We start from the raw sequence: 19,192 nt of genomic DNA, 5'->3' as shown, positions 1-19,192 counted from the left end.
TAAACGAATGTAACACATGAGTCTCACACCTAGTCTCTAATAAAAGACTCTTTTAGATGTCACATGTCTCCTTTTTAGTTCAGTATTTTGCCACATGTCAGTTCTCCATTGATTTACTCATTTTTTCCCGCCTATGACCAAGTCGAGATTATAGGTTGTGATTTGAATTACATCCCATTTATTATCCTCTAAAATAGGTTGTATTACACGTTTATATCCCTCATTTCAACGTATCAGTTATCAAAATTACATGATTTCATACCAAAATTACATGTTATCGATTATAATTCAACAGACGTGTTTTTTGTTCACCCTTATTTTCTCTTCCTGCATGCTCCTATTGAATTCTATCAAAATTTTAAATTGATTATGCAACTTCCTATTCTAATAAAAATTACGCTCACAATTTTCATAGTTTCGAACTGATGTGCGACAAATTAGCGAAAATTTGTGAAATGATTACGAAAATCCCAAGAATTAAGGACGATATTAATTTCTTAACGTCGATTGCAACTCCATCTCCTACTTATTGACTGATTTTTCGGTAACTTCATCTATAATCGGTTAGTGTTTTGATTTCTTAATTTTATATGTTTTGCTTTCTATTAGGAGAAATGATTTGTTTATTTCATATAAACGATTTCATTATTTCATATAAAAAAAGATGTCAAAAAAATTATGTGTATAGTTGTGTGTCTTTGATTCTATATTTGACTCAAAAAGTCAATCGTGTGTGTTTGATGCTATATTAGACCCAAATATGTTTTTTATTTTTTCCCTTACATATTGCACTGTAAGTGTTTGATAAAATTCCCATAAGAACTTTTTTGTGTGTTATTGTCCGGACTAAGCTATTGGAAGTTGTGTTTATCGACAACTGGTTAGTATTATATATTGTATAAGTGGATTTTCATTTTTTTTGTTTAGGTGATTTGACTATAAAACACAATATCAGACTTCAGTGAGTTTTGGATTTTACGAGTCATTTAATATGTTATATCTTTTTGGTGCAAAACTTATGGTAGTAATCAGTGTGCTTGTAAGCCTGTATGATATGCATTTTGCTTATAGCTATACTTTTCTGTTTGTTTTTTTATTGTTATGTTTCTATTTACATGTAATAATATAGTTATTATTGTGTTGATTCCTATTAGGATGGTTAGTTGTATGGTAGCATAAAGTAAACAGTGGAGATAATGGGGAATTTTCTATTCATGGTTAACTTTTTGTTGAGTTTTATAGGTTGGTTAGCTGTATGGTTAGTTGCATGGTGTTTTTTGGAATAAAATTAACAGGATAATGTCAAGTTAGACGTTTACCATCCTTGAAAAGTATATCATGTTTATTTCTTTTTCAGTTACAACATAAGAAGGAAGGTTCATGGGCTTATTGATTCCTATAGTGGCAAACATAACTTTTTGTTTTACATCATACATGCATATCTTTTTCTCATTTCTCATTTTTTATATTGTTTATACTTTGATTATTGTTTTATCATAACCTCATAACCCATAAAATATTGTGTTCCTTTTTGTGTAGGTCCATTTCTGCACAAAGATCCAAGCTCTTATAAGTTATAGCCATAGTTACAATATAGGCTGAAGCATGGATTCATAAATAATGACCTTGATGATGCAAAACAGAGGCTTCATATCGATTTCAGTAAAAATTTCAAAGTTGTTTATATTGTAGTACATTGTATTTTAGACAATGCAGTTTAGTTTCTTTTATCCTTTTATTATAGCATCCTACTTTTGCTTTCTTTATATTATAACATTATACTTTTGCTTTTTTTATTCGACTTTGTTTAGAATTGTACGTTTTAATATCAAGCTGAAAAAGAAATGACACTTTAATTATTTAGAGGGAAATGAAAATACAGTGCTAAAGTTTTGAATGTATGTTTCTATCTAATTTTTATTTAATGTGTGTTTGAAGTTTTGAATGGATATGGGTTAGATATAGAGTTTTAAGAGGGCAAGGGGTAGTTTGATCAACTATCATGTTTGTTGGAAAATTACATTTTTTTACTTGAGAATTTTAATGTTTTGGTTTAAATGGTATCAGATCAAAGTTAGAGGACATTATAGGAACCATGTAAATATGGTTATGTAAAATCTAATGCAAGAATAAGGAAAATGATAACCGGGTAATTACAAACAAAAGTGTCGGAATAAATTCCATATGAGGTATTATTTCTATAATCCAAATAATTTTTTCAAATAAATTACATATGTATGCTACGTATCATTAGAAGTTCATGAAACCCAAACATGTATACCTATAATTTTGAATCGAGTAGATATATGAAACCTTAGAGTAATTAACTAAATGGGTCTATAACATGCTTATCTATCATTTTGATCAATTTACTATATATATATATCCTTTTGTCCATATATAAAACCTTAGGTCCCGTTTGACAGTTTCTGTCTGGGAAAGTGTTGTATGGTAAAGTTCTATCTGGGAAAGTTTTCTGACTGGGAAAAAAACCATGTACCCAAGGGCTAAAATAGAGTTATATTGACTACAAGAAATTACTGCTAAAATAGTAATTTTATAATGTAATATATTTTTGTTGGGGATGTCGTTTCCTTTTTTTATTGATATGGCTAGAAAACACCGTACATATATGCATATGTTATCGAAGAAAGAAAAGGAAAAATGATAATCTATGTAACCGATGTAATTCAATGTATTATTAGCTCAATTGATCAACATTACTAGTTATGCTCTACTTCATAAATGGTGATGGCAGTTTATGATCGAACCATACATAGGTTGGGTAAGACTATCCATGACAATATGGTGGGGTTGGATGTATCTAATGGTGGTTGCGTTTACGAATGATGTATGGGCTAAATTAGTAGACTCTATTTGGAAGTTGCATGATAATAATATCGTTCGAATGTCTACAATGGAAAAACAATTGGGTAGGGGAATTTCTATTCGTTTTTTGACCAATATTTGGGGTGGGTCACCAACCTTTTGTTTATAGATATGATCTATTATATATGATTGATAGTCATCCTAATCGTCTGGTATGTGATTGGTTTTATGATGGTTTGTGGAGATAAATGTGGAGAAGGCCAATCCGAAGAGGGAGCAAATAGGAGCAACTCAAGTGGATCCTAAAGGTGTTGCATGGTGTTCATGTCTCAAATGTGCCAAATTCATTATGTTTATTTTGGTATCTCAACGATCTCATGAAAAACAAGAAACAAGATAGTCTTCCAATGAATCAAAATATAGAGCTCCACATTTGGTTACTTGTGATATTTTGTGGATCTTAAAATTGTTTTTTGATTTCGAGTAAAAAATGTAATAACTATAACCGTTAAGGTTTACTATGATAACGAGTATACTACTAAGCTTTAATCCAAAGTTTCATGGGATAAATAATCATTTTGAAGTAGATGTTTATTTTGTTATAGAAAAATTTTCGAAAAGTATTTTAAAAATTGTTAAGATTATTCCTGATAAACAAAGTGCAAAATTTTTCACAAAATCGTTAACTTTTGGTCGACATAATTTTTATGTTGTCAATTAGGTCTTTTTGATCATTTCCAAATATTTTTCTCGATTACGTTCTTCTCAAGGTTGATCTTCGTAGGGTTGTTGAGAATAACATAATGTGTATTAATTCAAAATTAACATTGAGAATCTCTAACTTCAAGAGTTTAGTGTAGTGTATTTCTAGATAAGGGTAGATTGTGTTTGAGTTGATAAAGATTAAGGTTGAGTTGGCTGAAACTTTAAGGGGTTGAATGGTAGAATCTGATTGTCAAGAGACACAACTCGTTTGTTTAGAAGATAACAAAAGGTGTTGGCCCTGAATGGGTCAGACTTCCAGGTTTGCACCGCTATTATGACCAATGTATATATATTCTTATGTGTGACAACCCGAAATTTCAAACCTTGTAAAAGTCAACCCTGGTTAACGAAAGTCAATAATGTCAAATAAAAGTCTAACTTATTTCTTTAATTATCTTATTAAGGTTATATTAATAAGTTATAGGTGTATAAACCTTGTATTAAAGGTGTTTGTGTTTAAGAAGGGAAAACACTTGGAACCGAGAACCTTGTCTGAACCGCAAATGTCACACCCCAAAACCAAGAACGGCGGAAACGTTATGGGGTGGAGGACGTCATGTTCAGTATCACAACAATGCAAAGTAGTAAACAAGCAACAACATCATCCATTGCATTAATAATATATTTTTAATACAAGTATGTCTTGTCAAATTTAATAGACACCAAAATATAAATCAAAATGAAAGATGAGTCTTGAACGAGCTCCATCTTCTCAAAACCTGGCTCCGGTACCTGTCTACTAGTGACCTGAGGATACAAGTTATTTTGAAAGAGAGTATCAGCTTTAAAGCTGGTGAGATCATAAGTATTTTAATGTTTGTATTTGTATGAAAGTACTTGTAAGTATGTGATGTGTAAGTATGTAAAAGCTCGTGAATGTTTGAAAAAGGTTTGAATCTCCTAGAAAATCCTATGTTTCCTACTAAAAGTAGCCTTCTACCAAGGCATCAAGTAACTGTGTGTGTCTCTTGTAAGAGCGTGTATTTTCCCAAATATGACTATCATTTACCAAAAATATAGTTTTTACATTACTGTATATTATGAAGATCACAAAGTGAATGCAATGGGAAAATGAAATAGTACTGTAGTATTGTATTAAGTAACTACTGTTGTACTAACTACCTTAAACCAATTGTAATTTAAAGTACTTATGTGATCGGCCTGTATCCTGCTACCGACTATAGAACGCGACGATGTAAGACGTCGGAAAAAATGACATTTGGCACCCGTAGACTTGCAAGTCCCACTGTAGCGAGCACTAAGGTGTAGGATAGTCAATCCAGTATAGATCTATACACAAACTCATACGCTCTCCATTTAAGGAGATTCTGGATACAAAACGGGCCATGACAGGTGATGCCATGCCCCGTTACGTGGCTCACATAACTGTAATCATATTCTTGTATATGTAATGAATGTACTAGCTGTATTGTGTGTTCTCTCTCTGTCTAGCATGTATTGTAATGTACTGTATGTACTAGCTGTATTGTGTGTTCTCTCTCTGTCTAGCATGTATTGTAGTGTACTGTATGTACTAGCTGTATTTTGTTCTCTCTCTATCTAGCAAGTATTGACTCATGTATGAACGGACTCATTGTATGATTCATTGTTCTAGTAATAGTATTAGTAACTTCCTAAACTACGTCTATTGTAGTTTACTAGTAATATGACTTGTACGTATGAACATGATTGTATACCCTTGCTACCCAAGGGTATTGAAATAGAAAGAAGGACTTTTATATCTATATACATATACATGATATATAACTAGGATTCAAACGACCTTCGGACAAATAACCGATACCCTAAGTCCACAACCAAACGAGGAACAGGAGGTAAGGTGAGTTATCAGTTCTAAGTCCTTTCAATCCTACTTATATAACTATATCTATAAAGATATACATTTAACATAATATAAGTGTAAAAGAGTTTAAGTAAAAGTATTTGACATGTAAAAGAGTTTGATAAAAGAATTTGGTATGTAAAAGAGCTTGTAAAACCGTTTGAGAAGTAGTTTGTTGAAAACACAGTTTGAAAAGTAAGAAATCCACTAGACTGGTAGTTATTAATCACATATGATTGATATAATAACTATAATAGATCAACTTGTATCCCCCCCATAAAAGCATTTAAAAACATTGAAAAACATTTAAAAGGTTAATTAAGGGGGTATGAACTCACCTGTAGTGAGTGGTTTGGATGAACGGACTGTATAGGATGCTAAGTGTCAAGTGAAGACTTGAACACACACAAGGATCCTAGTTAACATATAATAACACATATATGTATCCAATTAGTCATTAAACAACTAATTAACCAAGTTTAAGACATCCTAAGACATGTAAAACACTTTATTTAAGTGTTATAAGTACCAAGGATTGCCTCTAAGGGTGGTAGGACCTTGCATTTGAGTTTAGGGTTCAAGGGTAAACTCCTTTGGAGTTTACGGTTTTGTGACCAACTCTTATTGAGTTTACGGTCGTAAAACCATGAGTTTACGACTGTAAACTCATGGTACCTTTACCATTTTGTGTTTTGAAGCTTAAAAGGTCATAAGAAGCATTCCTACTTGAAGTATAAGCATTTGGAAGTGATTAGGGCACCATTTCACTCCTTTGTGGAGTTTACGGTCCTTGGACCATTTCTCTTTGGGTTTACGACCGTAAACCCAAATGGTTTATGGTCTTTTTGATGTTTTAAGTCCTAAGCACATCAAGGATGGGATCTAGACTAGTTTCCAAGGCTTGGTAAAGGACTAGGGCACACTTTGGCCCCTTTATTAGGGTTTACGGTCCAAGAACATCTTGGACCGTAAACACCTTTGATCTTGTGTTTCTTTGGTGTTTTCTAGATGATTAGAAGTGTAATAAGTCTTATAATACACGAGGGTAAGAGTACTTACTATGTAGAAGCTTGAAAAGGTGCTAAAAGTCCAAGAACACTAGTGTGTGTTCTTGGTGTTCTTGGTGAAACTTGAAGATCTACACTTTTGGAATGATTTCACGGATGGAATCATGTAAGATCACTAGATTAAGTAAGATATCAACTTTTTAGGGATAGAAACACTTACAAAGTTGAAGATCAAGAAGAAAAGTTGGATGATACTTGAGAGGATTTGAGTTTGGATCTTGAAAATGTGAAAAAGTGGTAAATAATGACTAAGTGTCATATTTATACCCCCTTTTAGGGTTTACGGCCGTAAACACCTTTGTTTAGGCCGTAAACTCCAAACTCTTGGAGTTTTGGCAATGACGTGTCATTCTCTTATGAGAAAATAAAAGATTATAGGATAAGTGATTGCTCCAAGATTCAAACTCGACACCTCGACAAAGATCTCCACAAACAAGCCAAAGATCTTACCATTAGGCCGAAACGTTTTTGGTGTTATATAGCCTAAATCATTTTATATAACCTATAATAGATTAATACTACAATAATAATAATAATAATATTATCATTATTATTATTATTATCCAGAAGAGATATTTATATTCATTTCTATAAAAACATATTTATATATTTATAAGTATTTTCTTAAAGAAATATTTATACATTTTAAAAACATATAAATAAATATAAATATGTTTTTAAATGTATAAATATATAAATATATTTTTAATTTATATAAACACATATAAATATTATTTTTATATCTGTAAAAACATATTAGTATGTTTTTAATGTATAAATAAGTTTTTATATGTTTTTTTTTATAAATATAAGAGATGTTGTTTGTACGTATAACGTTTTTATTTGAAAAAAATTACATATTCAAATGATAAAGTACACATTAAATATGTATTTATACATGGCGTTTTTATACATATTTATATATAACATTTTCATACATTATTTATATATTTTCTATTCATATAAATACATTTTCGTACTTAATGTTAAAAATATATAAATATGTTTTTAAACATATAAATACCTTTTTTATTTGAAAAAAATATATATTCAAATGATAAAATACACATTACAATGCTAAATATATATATATAATGATTTTATACATTTTTTATATGAAAAAAAATACATATTCAAATGATAAAGTACACATATAAAAACATATTTAAAAATATATGTATACATTCATAAAAATATATAACAAAAATAAATAAATAGCGAGAATAATATCAAATAATAATATAACTGGATAAGAAACCCCACTTTGCGGGGGCTGGATTTGCCACTAAACAGCTTGACTTTATTAAAGACAATTTTTTTTATCAAGTGTGTGTCTGTAAGGTAGTAGCTAGCGATGCAATTAGATACATTCGAAATCCAAGTATTCAATAAACAAATATCTATTTTTAGATGCATAAAATGATAATAGAGTAACCTAGGTGCATGGTGATTATCCTTCCAATTCTAGTGATATCAAGGGCCAAACTCCCACCGTCATTACATTAAGTGAATAATTAGAAGTAAAAGAAAGAAACCTACAGTTCAGAAAATTAAAAATAAACAATGCGAAAAAAGCAACATACTTCCAATTTTTTCCAATAAACACATTGTACTTTGAAAATATATACAATTTGGAACGGACAGATCTGCAGTTCTTCATTCCATTTATCTCAACATTCTGATTTTCATCAATTACTGTAGATGCATTCCTTTGAATTCTAGCCCCCTAAAAACGTTGCAAATCAAAAAACTATAATCATGTGAATTGGATCACATAAAAAGTCAAACCAATAATTCATGTATACTCGGATAACAGATAAGATCATAAAAATAAATTTTATATTCTATAAACTAAATGTGTGATTAATAAACAAACGAATAAAATGGAGAGTAAATGAAAGTTTTTAAACCTAGTCTCCAGGAAAATGATTGTATAAACCAATTATTATAAAATCACCACTCCTGCATACTACGACAAAAGAAACCTCAAAACTTTTTCATTTAATGATTGTAAGTCTATTTCATTTTCACTCTATATTTCATTTTCACTCTACCTTTTGTAGATACTACAATATTATTGAGCCTTATATAAATAATCAAATAATCATAAACCAAATAGAGAAATGTTATGAATGAAAAAATATAGACAAAAACAAACTTAAAAATCATAATGTGACACAATATGAACTACCTTTAATTTGTAGATATTGGGGCCACAATGAGTAAAAGAGTTCCTTGAAGTATATATTTTTATCTTCATTATCCGATACAGATCCTATATCCTCATTTGAGATTTTTGTAACGTGTTTTGTCTATTGTCCAAGTGAAATGATTGGTTTTGGCAACTTTGTGTCCCAAATATATAGACATATTACTTGGAACAGAATAACAAAAACGTTAAAAAAAAACTCAAATAAAAACAAAAAAAATTCAAGAGAAAACTTATTGAAACCGAAATAGCAAAAATCAACTATACTCACGTACCACAAATATAATTCACATTCACTCTAAAAATAATGAGAGAAGTTATTTTTTACTTCAATGAATCTTACTTGTTCAAGTGTATGTTAAGTAAGGTCAGTTGTCGATATCATAACTCCAGCGGCAAACGAATCCAATTCTAAACTTAATCCAAGCTTATCACTACTCTGAAATTTACACAAAAAATTTGGTCAAAAAACAACATTTTTTTGTTACTCTGAAACAAGGACGGTTCTTACTAGGTGCCCGGTGTGGCACCGGCAACACCTAGTTCCCGCGTGCGTAGTGGTAATTTTTTCGAATTTTTTTTTACCTATCGTGTCACTACGTAAAAAAACCGGCAACTACGTAAAAAAAATTTGCAACTACATAAAAAAATTGTCACTCTATTGGATCAAGGTATGCCAAAAATATATTTACAACTTAAACTCTTAATTAGTAGCCCAAAAACCCTATTAATTATAGCCCTAAAAACAAATAAACCTAAGGAAAAGCCCAATCACATTTGTAATATAGTTCAATTGGGAGTTTTGTAACGTCCGTGTTTCTAGACTAGGCATTAATGATTATGTAATAGTCTAGGTTAACCTTTGTAATCCGTTTTGAAATAATAAAAATGTACTATTTGAGTATTATGTGTTTTATTCTTAATTGTGTGACTTAAATGAATTAAGGATAAAAATAAGCGTCAAAATTAAAAAATGAGATAAACCTGATATCTTTACATAAAGTTGTAGTGGTCGAAACAAGGATTCCAGGGATATAAAGAATGCCAAAATCCGAGTTATAACGAAGAAGTTATGACCCGGCGAAGTTTCGTGACGGAACCGGCACGGCATCGGGAAGCGTAAATAGTGAATTTACGATAGAGCGATTTTTAGCCTTAGCAATCTAAATGAAATTCGTAGAATACGTTAAACCGAGAGCATGCATAAAAAGAACGTCCAAATCTGACTTCGTATGAGGAAGTTATGATTTTTCTAAGTTTCGGCTTAGCAGTATGCAACCCAAAGTTCGAATTTGAGATCGAGTGAGTTTTAGCCGAAACAATCCCTAACATATGAAATACCTAGCCTATCTTCTAGCATGCATCACTAATATCTCGATAATAACTCATAACACGAATAAGTAAGGGTATTTTGGGAAATCACCGTTCGGGCTCTGGTTGATTGTACACACTGCTCCTTCTCGTTTTTCTCTTAGAAACTCTTGCTTGTTTTAGAAATATCATTTCTTTTGAAATTTTTTCTCAAATCCTTAGTTTGAGTCCAGATATACCGAAGGTGCATCCGAATCCCTTAAACCAAGGCTCTGATACCAACTTGTAACACCGTAAATTTTCAAACATATTTTTCATTTTAAATCACATAATTCTCATAACACGTTTCACAAAAATCTCATTTATTTAATTTACAAAACGCAACTCCATAATTGTATGATTAATAATCCATGATCCTCGAAACATAACTCTTTCTCTGGTGTGTGTACAATCAAGGCGACGCCTTTTCGTGATCCTGAGAAGTACCTGAAACACATAACACAAAACACGATAAGCACGAAGCTTAGTGAGTTCCCCAAATACCACATACAACTCATTAGCCACTCGAGGCTATAACTCTGTAAGACCCTCCGGTCGATGTGTCTCAGTGGGACCCTCCAGTCTCATAACTCTGATGGACCCTCCGATCGATACTTTGTGGACCCTCCGGTCCTAACTATGTAACTCATAATAATACACAACATAAATCACAAAGACATAATGCAGGATATCATAATACTTAATATATGCATATAAGACCCTCCGGTCACACAAAGATTACCACTTTAGGTAAAGTATAGGGAGAAGACTCACCGGGCAAGCAAGCAAGCAAATAACCTCGCTCCCGAATCTCGAACTAGCCTCCGCCTATCACAAAGGATGAATATCTCTAATTAATACTCTTTTTCACGACTCTTATAACCAAAGGCTATTCTTTCTCTCTCTAACTCTTGAAGTGGATAAAAGACCATTTTACCCCTCCATTGTCTCCATTACTCATGTTGACCAAACCCTAAAGTCAACAGAAGTCAAACTCGAGTCAACAATCCATATTTGACCTGACTCGCCGAGTGCACCCACGTGACTCGTCGATTCCCATCGTTTTTCTCAGAAGTCTCGTGAAGGTTGACTCAGCTCGTCGAGTTGACTCCCAACTCGTCGCGTTATTGCATGGCCGTGAACATCAGAACAAACCCATAACTGACCCGTCGAGTCGGCTCCTCGAATCGGCGAGTCTATTCATACTCTTACCCCAATCAGACGATTTTAAGGCAGAAAACTTTCCCAAACTCTGGATCTACACTCTCAAGGCTCATTTATCACGTAAAGTCACAGACATTACACCCATGCATGGCATTTAGGGCTTGAAATGCCAAGAACATGCTCTAATAAGGGGTTTTCACTCAAGAGTTTCACTAAGGCTGAATAAAGCAGGGAATTTTGGATGCTAGGGACCTCACAAGGTCCAGATCTGAAGTCCAAACCTCCATATGAACTCAATACCCTCAAAGTCCCAATATATAGAAAAGAAGCCCTAATCTCCAAAAATATGAGATCTATCCAAACAAATGGGAAAGGTTCGAACTTTATACCTTTAACAGGAGCTCTTGGATGAATAACAACAGATCTAGCAACCTCCTCTTGCTCCTTGCTTGAAATCCTTCTCTTCTCTTCCAAAGATACACCAAAATACTCAAGGTTATCTCACTCACTCTCTCTCTTTAAAAGTATAGCCGCAAATGAGGCTATAAGTGCCTTTAAATAGGCCCCAAACCCGGGGATTTAGGGTTTCTCATCCCAGCGTCTACTTGGCGAGTCGGCTCTCTGACTCGTCGAGTCCACTCATTAAAGCTACGCAGACAACTCGACTCTACTCGACGAGGCTATAAGTGCCTTTAAATGAGGCTATAAGTGTCTTTAAATGGACACATGACATTTTCTAGAATTTTTGACTTCTCTATTTTCCACTTATCATTTTATTGTATTTTTCAATTTATTAAATTAAAATTCCACATTTAATATGTAAGGTAATATATATGTAAGGTATTTATTAGAAAGGGTATATATATATATATATATATATATATATATATATATATAATGTATTCAATGTATTAAAGCCTCATTAATATTAATAATTCAAAATTTATCATTTTTCTTATAAATTCAAACTTCTTAAATTGTTAAAATTTCATATTTAATTTTTTTTAAATAAACGCATGTAACACATGAGTCTCACACCTAGTCTCTAATAAAAGACTCTTTTAGATGTCACATGTCTCCTTTTTAGTTCAGTATTTTGCCACATGTCAGTTCTCCATTGATTTACTCATTTTTTCCCGCCTATGACCAAGTCGAGATTATAGGTTGTGATTTGAATTACATCCCATTTATTATCCTCTAAAATAGGTTGTATTACACGTTTATATCCCTCATTTCAACGTTTCAGTTATCAAAATTACATGATTTCATACCAAAATTACATGTTATCGATTATAATTCAACAGACGTGTTTTTTGTTCACCCTTATTTTCTCTTTATTTTCTCTTCCTGCATGCTCCTATTGAATTCTATCAAAATTTTAAATTGATTATGCAACTTCCTATTCTAATAAAAATTACGCTCACAATTTTCATAGTTTCGAACTGATGTGCGACAAATTAGCGAAAATTTGTGAAATGATTACGAAAATCCCAAGAATTAAGGACGATATTAATTTCTTAACGTCGATTGCAACTCCATCTCCTACTTATTGACTGATTTTTCGGTAACTTCATCTATAATCGGTTAGTGTTTTGATTTCTTAATTTTATATGTTTTGCTTTCTATTAGGAGAAATGATTTGTTTATTTCATATAAACGATTTCATTATTTCATATAAAAAAAGATGTCAAAAAAATTATGTGTATAGTTGTGTGTCTTTGATTCTATATTTGACTCAAAAAGTCAATCGTGTGTGTTTGATGCTATATTAGACCCAAATATATTTTTTATTTTTTCCCTTACATATTGCACTGTAAGTGTTTGATAAAATTCCCATAAGAACTTTTTTGTGTGTTATTGTCCGGACTAAGCTATTGGAAGTTGTGTTTATCGACAACTGGTTAGTATTATATATTGTATAAGTGGATTTTCATTTTTTTTTGTTTAGGTGATTTGACTATAAAACACAATATTAGACTTCAGTGAGTTTTGGATTTTACGAGTCATTTAATATGTTATATCTTTTTGGTGCAAAACTTATGGTAGTAATCAGTGTGCTTGTAAGCCTGTATGATATGCATTTTGCTTATAGCTATACTTTTCTGTTTGTTTTTTTATTGTTATGTTTCTATTTACATGTAATAATATAGTTATTATTGTGTTGATTCCTATTAGGATGGTTAGTTGTATGGTAGCATAAAGTAAACAGTGGAGATAATGGGGAATTTTCTATTCATGGTTAACTTTTTGTTGAGTTTTATAGGTTGGTTAGCTGTATGGTTAGTTGCATGGTGTTTTTTGGAATAAAACTAACAGGATAATGTCAAGTTAGACGTTTACCATCCTTGAAAAGTATATCATGTTTATTTCTTTTTCAGTTACAACATAAGAAGGAAGGTTCATGGGCTTATTGATTCCTATAGTGGCAAACATAACTTTTTGTTTTACATCATACATGCATATCTTTTTCTCATTTCTCATTTTTTATATTGTTTATACTTTGATTATTGTTTTATCATAACCTCATAACCCATAAAATATTGTGTTCCTTTTTGTGTAGGTCCATTTCTGCACAAAGATCCAAGCTCTTATAAGTTATAGCCATAGTTACAATATAGGTTGAAGCATGGATTCATAAATAATGACCTTGATGATGCAAAACAGAGGCTTCATATCGATTTCAGTAAAAATTTCAAAGTTGTTTATATTGTAGTACATTGTATTTTAGACAATGCAGTTTAGTTTCTTTTATCCTTTTATTATAGCATCCTACTTTTGCTTTCTTTATATTATAACATTATACTTTTGCTTTTTTTATTCGACTTTGTTTAGAATTGTACGTTTTAATATCAAGCTGAAAAAGAAATGACACTTTAATTATTTAGAAGAAAATGAAAATACAATGCTAAAGTTTTGAATGTATGTTTCTATCTAATTTTTATTTAATGTGTGTTTGAAGTTTTGAATGGATATGGGTTAGATATAGAGTTTTAAGAGGGCAAGGGGTAGTTTGATCAACTATCATGTTTGTTGGAAAATTACATTTTTTTACTTGAGAATTTTAATGTTTTGGTTTAAATGGTATCAGATCAAAGTTAGAGGACATTATAGGAACCATGTAAATATGGTTATGTAAAATCTAATGCAAGAATAAGGAAAATGATAACCGGGTAATTACAAACAAAAGTGTCGGAATAAATTCCATATGAGGTATTATTTCTATAATCCAAATAATTTTTTCAAATAAATTACATATGTATGCTACGTATCATTAGAAGTTCATGAAACCCAAACATGTATACCTATAATTTTGAATCGAGTAGATATATGAAACCTTAGAGTAATTAACTAAATGGGTCTATAACATGCTTATCTATCATTTTGATCAATTTACTATATATATATATATCCTTTTGTCCATATATAAAACCTTAGGTCCCGTTTGACAGTTTCTGTCTGGGAAAGTGTTGTATGGTAAAGTTCTATCTGGGAAAGTTTTCTGACTGGGAAAAAAACCATGTACCCAAGGGCTAAAATAGAGTTATATTGACTACAAGAAATTACTGCTAAAATAGTAATTTTATAATGTAATATATTTTTGTTGGGGATGTCGTTTCCTTTTTTTATTGATATGGCTAGAAAACACCGTACATATATGCATATGTTATCGAAGAAAGAAAAGGAAAAATGATAATCTATGTAACCGATGTAATTCAATGTATTATTAGCTCAATTGATCAACATTACTAGTTATGCTCTACTTCATAAATGGTGATGGCAGTTTATGATCGAACCATACATAGGTTGGGTAAGACTATCCATGACAATATGGTGGGGTTGGATGTATCTAATGGTGGTTGCGTTTACGAATGATGTATGGGCTAAATTAGTAGACTCTATTTGGAAGTTGCATGATAATAATATCGTTCGAATGTCTACAATGGAAAAACAATTGGGTAGGGGAATTTCTATTCGTTTTTTGACCAATATTTGGGGTGGGTCACCAACCTTTTGTTTATAGATATGATCTATTATATATGATTGATAGTCATCCTAATCGTCTGGTATGTGATTGGTTTTATGATGGTTTGTGGAGATAAATGTGGAGAAGGCCAATCCGAAGAGGGAGCAAATAGGAGCAACTCAAGTGGATCCTAAAGGTGTTGCAGGGTGTTCATGTCTCAAATGTGCCAAATTCATTATGTTTATTTTGGTATCTCAACGATCTCATGAAAAACAAGAAACAAGATAGTCTTCCAATGAATCAAAATATAGAGCTCCACATTTGGTTACTTGTGATATTTTGTGGATCTTAAAATTGTTTTTTGATTTCGAGTAAAAAATGTAATAACTATAACCGTTAAGGTTTACTATGATAACGAGTATACTACTAAGCTTTAATCCAAAGTTTCATGGGATAAATAATCATTTTGAAGTAGATGTTTATTTTGTTATAGAAAAATTTTCGAAAAGTATTTTAAAAATTGTTAAGATTATTCCTGATAAACAAAGTGCAAAATTTTTCACAAAATCGTTAACTTTTGGTCGACATAATTTTTATGTTGTCAATTAGGTCTTTTTGATCATTTCCAAATATTTTTCTCGATTACGTTCTTCTCAAGGTTGATCTTCGTAGGGTTGTTGAGAATAACATAATGTGTATTAATTCAAAATTAACATTGAGAATCTCTAACTTCAAGAGTTTAGTGTAGTGTATTTCTAGATAAGGGTAGATTGTGTTTGAGTTGATAAAGATTAAGGTTGAGTTGGCTGAAACTTTAAGGGGTTGAATGGTAGAATCTGATTGTCAAGAGACACAACTCGTTTGTTTAGAAGATAACAAAAGGTGTTGGCCCTGAATGGGTCAGACTTCCAGGTTTGCACCGCTATTATGACCAATGTATATATATTCTTATGTGTGACAACCCGAAATTTCAAACCTTGTAAAAGTCAACCCTGGTTAACGAAAGTCAATAATGTCAAATAAAAGTCTAACTTATTTCTTTAATTATCTTATTAAGGTTATATTAATAAGTTATAGGTGTATAAACCTTGTATTAAAGGTGTTTGTGTTTAAGAAGGGAAAACACTTGGAACCGAGAACCTTGTCTGAACCGCAAATGTCACACCCCAAAACCAAGAACGGCGGAAACGTTATGGGGTGGAGGACGTCATGTTCAGTATCACAACAATGCAAAGTAGTAAACAAGCAACAACATCATCCATTGCATTAATAATATATTTTTAATACAAGTATGTCTTGTCAAATTTAATAGACACCAAAATATAAATCAAAATGAAAGATGAGTCTTGAACGAGCTCCATCTTCTCAAAACCTGGCTCCGGTACCTGTCTACTAGTGACCTGAGGATACAAGTTATTTTGAAAGAGAGTATCAGCTTTAAAGCTGGTGAGATCATAAGTATTTTAATGTTTGTATTTGTATGAAAGTACTTGTAAGTATGTGATGTGTAAGTATGTAAAAGCTCGTGAATGTTTGAAAAAGGTTTGAATCTCCTAGAAAATCCTATGTTTCCTACTAAAAGTAGCCTTCTACCAAGGCATCAAGTAACTGTGTGTGTGTCTCTTGTAAGAGCGTGTATTTTCCCAAATATGACTATCATTTACCAAAAATATAGTTTTTACATTACTGTATATTATGAAGATCACAAAGTGAATGCAATGGGAAAATGAAATAGTACTGTAGTATTGTATTAAGTAACTACTGTTGTACTAACTACCTTAAACCAATTGTAATTTAAAGTACTTATGTGATCGGCCTGTATCCTGCTACCGACTATAGAACGCGACGATGTAAGACGTCGGAAGAAATGACATTTGGCACCCGTAGACTTGCAAGTCCCACTGTAGCGAGCACTAAGGTGTAGGATAGTCAATCCAGTATAGATCTATACACAAACTCATACGCTCTCCATTTAAGGAGATTCTGGATACAAAACGGGCCATAACAGGTGATGCCATGCCCCGTTACGTGGCTCACATAACTGTAATCATATTCTTGTATATGTAATGAATGTACTAGCTGTATTGTGTGTTCTCTCTCTGTCTAGCATGTATTGTAATGTACTGTATGTACTAGCTGTATTGTGTGTTCTCTCTCTGTCTAGCATGTATTGTAGTGTACTGTATGTACTAGCTGTATTTTGTTCTCTCTCTATCTAGCAAGTATTGACTCATGTATGAACGGACTCATTGTATGATTCATTGTTCTAGTAATAGTATTAGTAACTTCCTAAACTACGTCTATTGTAGTTTACTAGTAATATGACTTGTACGTATGAACATGATTGTATACCCTTGCTACCCAAGGGTATTGAAATAGAAAGAAGGACTTTTATATCTATATACATATACATGATATATAACTAGGATTCAAACGACCTTCGAACAAATAACCGATACCCTAAGTCCACAACCAAACGAGGAACAGGAGGTAAGGTGAGTTATCAGTTCTAAGTCCTTTCAATCCTACTTATATAACTATATCTATAAAGATATACATTTAACATAATATAAGTGTAAAAGAGTTTAAGTAAAAGTATTTGACATGTAAAAGAGTTTGATAAAAGAATTTGGTATGTAAAAGAGCTTGTAAAACCGTTTGAGAAGTAGTTTGTTGAAAACACAGTTTGAAAAGTAAGAAATCCACTAGACTGGTAGTTATTAATCACATATGATTGATATAATAACTATAATAGATCAACTTGTATCCCCCCCATAAAAGCATTTAAAAACATTGAAAAACATTTAAAAGGTTAATTAAGGGGGTATGAACTCACCTGTAGTGAGTGGTTTGGATGAACGGACTGTATAGGATGCTAAGTGTCAAGTGAAGACTTGAACACACACAAGGATCCTAGTTAACATATAATAACACATATATGTATCCAATTAGTCATTAAACAACTAATTAACCAAGTTTAAGACATCCTAAGACATGTAAAACACTTTATTTAAGTGTTATAAGTACCAAGGATTGCCTCTAAGGGTGGTAGGACCTTGCATTTGAGTTTAGGGTTCAAGGGTAAACTTCTTTGGAGTTTACGGTTTTGTGACCAACTCTTATTGAGTTTACGGTCGTAAAACCATGAGTTTACGACTGTAAACTCATGGTACCTTTACCATTTTGTGTTTTGAAGCTTAAAAGGTCATAAGAAGCATTCCTACTTGAAGTATAAGTATTTGGAAGTGATTAGGGCACCATTTCACTCCTTTGTGGAGTTTACGGTCCTTGGACCATTTCTCTTTGGGTTTACGGCCGTAAACCCAAATGGTTTATGGTCTTTTTGATGTTTTAAGTCCTAAGCACATCAAGGATGGGATCTAGACTAGTTTCCAAGGCTTGGTAAAGGACTAGGGCACACTTTGGCCCCTTTATTAGGGTTTACGGTCCAAGAACATCTTGGACCGTAAACACCTTTGATCTTGTGTTTCTTTGGTGTTTTCTAGATGATTAGAAGTGTAATAAGTCTTATAATACACGAGGGTAAGAGTACTTACTATGTAGAAGCTTGAAAAGGTGCTAAAAGTCCAAGAACACTAGTGTGTGTTCTTGGTGTTCTTGGTGAAACTTGAAGATCTACACTTTTGGAATGATTTCATGGATGGAATCATGTAAGATCACTAGATTAAGTAAGATATCAACTTTTTAGGGATAGAAACACTTACAAAGTTGAAGATCAAGAAGAAAAGTTGGATGATACTTGAGAGGATTTGAGTTTGGATCTTGAAAATGTGAAAAAGTGGTAAATAATGACTAAGTGTCATATTTATACCCCCTTTTAGGGTTTACGGCCGTAAACACCTTTGTTTAGGCCGTAAACTCCAAACTCTTGGAGTTTTGGGACATTATTGTTGCACAATAAACCCTAGGGCATCCTCTCTCCTGTTATCTCCCGAAGTACTAACTTAAAAACACTCAAACTTATTCCAAAAAGCTTGAAA

Source organism: Lactuca virosa, chromosome 8 (assembly GCF_052849685.1).
Source record: "Lactuca virosa cultivar CGN04683 chromosome 8, Lactuca_virosa_CGN04683_v6, whole genome shotgun sequence".
Classification (NCBI taxonomy): Eukaryota; Viridiplantae; Streptophyta; class Magnoliopsida; order Asterales; family Asteraceae; genus Lactuca; species Lactuca virosa.
Note: the sequence above shows the minus strand (reverse complement) of the source record.